Genomic DNA, 2,297 nt, shown 5'->3' with positions numbered 1-2,297 from the left:
GGTCACAAGCTGGCAGAGGGTAGATTCAGGCTAGATATCAGGAGGCGTGACTTCACTGTCAGGGTGGCTAGGATCTGGAACCAACTTCCAAGAGAAGTGGTGCTGGCTCCTACCCTGGGGGGCTTTAAGAGGAGGTTGGATGACCACCTCGCTGGGGTCGTTTGACCCCAGTACCCTTTCCTGCCATGGCAGGGGGTCGGACTCGATGATCTGCTCAGGTCCCTTCCGACCCTACCAACTATGAAACGGGGCCCCTTTGTCTGAAGGGTCAAGTCTGACACCTGTAGATGAGGAAGAAGCTATGGTGGAACAAGCAAGACCAAGGCTCAGTCTGACTCTAGGTGAAAAATAAAAATGGGGCTCTTTTAGGCTACCAAAAACCACAGGGCCAAGCTCAAGCTCTCCTTTTTCCCTTCTGCTAATAGGCAATGACAAAAATTAACCAGGAAAAATGGAGGGGAAAAACCTAGAAAAGTTACTATCCTGCTAAAAACCCCCAAATGGACAGAAAGTGGTTGTCTGGCCAGACAGACTACAGTATGCAAGACCACAGAAACTCTCCCCAGGAAGAGACAGCTGAAAGGAAATGAGGAGCAGGAAGCATGCACCACCCTGTATACGCCCTTAGTGCTGAACGTAAGGAAGAGGAGGACACGTGCACACTGTATGGGTATTGCTCAGGACAAAAAGGTGTCTGAGACTGAGCACGTGTACAGGGCACGGCAAGTTGAAACGTGGCACTGCTCCGCAAGTGCACGACCTGCACGGTGTACTACTAAATTGCATTCATTTCTATTACTCCAGTCCTCAAAGGCATTTAACTTTTCTTGTATAATATTGTTCTGCCTCTGTACAAACAACATCTCCCAAACGTGTCATAAAATCCAGATTCTTTTGTATTCACTTTTTGTGGTAATATGCTGAATGAACATATTAATGCCTAAGCTCAAACCACAATCCTTGAGCAATTCCTAATAACCACTTCCTACCCTCACATTTTCCTAATCAGCATGACCCACTGTAGTCTCACTACTTGGATTGAAATCAGTTATAGTAATGCAATATTCTCCTCCCTTCCCTCCCCCAAAAAAGATAATCTGGTGTCGCCAGCCTTGGCCTAGGCCACGGTACAGAAGTGTGCCCAAGCAGAAGGCCCTAAGGTCTGTTTCTGAGAGACCATGGCACGAACCTTTGCAGATGGGACAATTAGCTTCATCAGCAAAGTAAAGGAAGCCATCTACACGTCTAAGTAAACCAGTAATGAGACGAAATTAAACAAAGCATAAGGACTGTAAAGAGACATTATAAAGGGAAGACCATACATTAAACAATCTAAATACGCTATATGATAGCTTTATCTTAAACAAGTGGTAGTACCGACTGATGTAACCGAATGTATTAGACGTTATTTTGCTGTAATTGCTATGTTTTTGTTAAGATGCTTAGGTCACTTGTAAAAAACTAAACAGCCTCGTCAAAAAAGACCATAACTAAGATAAGGAAAAAACAGGACAGTACTGAACAGCACTGCACAATGGGGAAGGAAAGGAGATAAGAAATTCTCCCTTTTACTTTCCCAAGGATAGAAACTCACTAGGGGGGACCAGGAGGGTTTGGGAGAGACCTGGTTTCCCCTGGCGGCCCCCCGGCATGACAAGGAATAACGGCCACAAGTTGCTGGAGAGGAGGTTCAGATTAGACATTCGTAACAACTACTTCACAGTCAGGGCAGCTAGGACCTGGAACCAACTTACAAGGGAAGTGATGATGGCTTCTACCCTGGGGGTCTTTAAGAGGAGGCTTGATGCCCACCTGGCTGGGATCGTTTGAGCCTAGTTTTTTCTCCTCCCCAGGCAGGGGGTCGGACTTGAAGATCTACAAGGTCCCTCCCGACCTGACTTCTATGAATCTATGATGAAATCCCAACTAACTGACACCTTCCATTTGCACAAGAGATCTGTTTCAGTCCAGTTCCAACAGCTCCACTGAAACAAAGACATTTAAATAAAACCAAGCAGAGGCCATTTATTAAAATATCAGAACCAGCCACCTACATATATAGGGACTCGGCTGGAGGGAAATTTGGAAAACTTGGCAAATTCAGCCAATCTGCATGCCACCCTCCTCCAATCTCAAGGAGGGTACCCAGCTGGTAGAGGTGAGAATCTATGTTGTGCTGTCAAGGGGAGACAGATGGACTTTGGAATAAATGCTTGTTTTCGTGTTTTGAAGTGCAAGCGAATAAAAGGTTTGGGCTATAGACCCATTTCTGCCTTTTTTTTTTTTTTTTTTTTTTT

The 2,297-nt window shown here is 45.4% G+C and overlaps 1 protein-coding gene and 1 long non-coding RNA gene across 11 annotated transcripts in view; both read right to left on the bottom strand.

The window, feature by feature from the left end:
• LOC109297977 overlaps positions 1-1,206 on the bottom strand; it is a 13,617-nt gene extending 12,411 nt beyond the window's left edge. The window contains exon 1 of the long non-coding RNA XR_002097478.1: positions 1,186-1,206. This is a non-coding gene — a long non-coding RNA (uncharacterized LOC109297977). The remainder of the gene's footprint in view (positions 1-1,185) is intronic.
• UBAP2 (ubiquitin associated protein 2) overlaps positions 1-2,297 on the bottom strand; it is a 149,467-nt gene that overhangs the window by 25,780 nt on the left and 121,390 nt on the right. The gene's annotated exons all lie outside the window — the stretch shown is intronic.

This window comes from Gavialis gangeticus, unplaced genomic scaffold (genome assembly GCF_001723915.1).
Source record: "Gavialis gangeticus isolate Ggan-Ray unplaced genomic scaffold, GavGan_comp1, whole genome shotgun sequence".
Lineage (NCBI taxonomy): Eukaryota > Metazoa > Chordata > Crocodylia > Gavialidae > Gavialis > Gavialis gangeticus.
The sequence above is the reverse complement of the archived record's forward strand: the minus strand, read 5'-3'. Positions and strand labels throughout refer to the sequence as shown.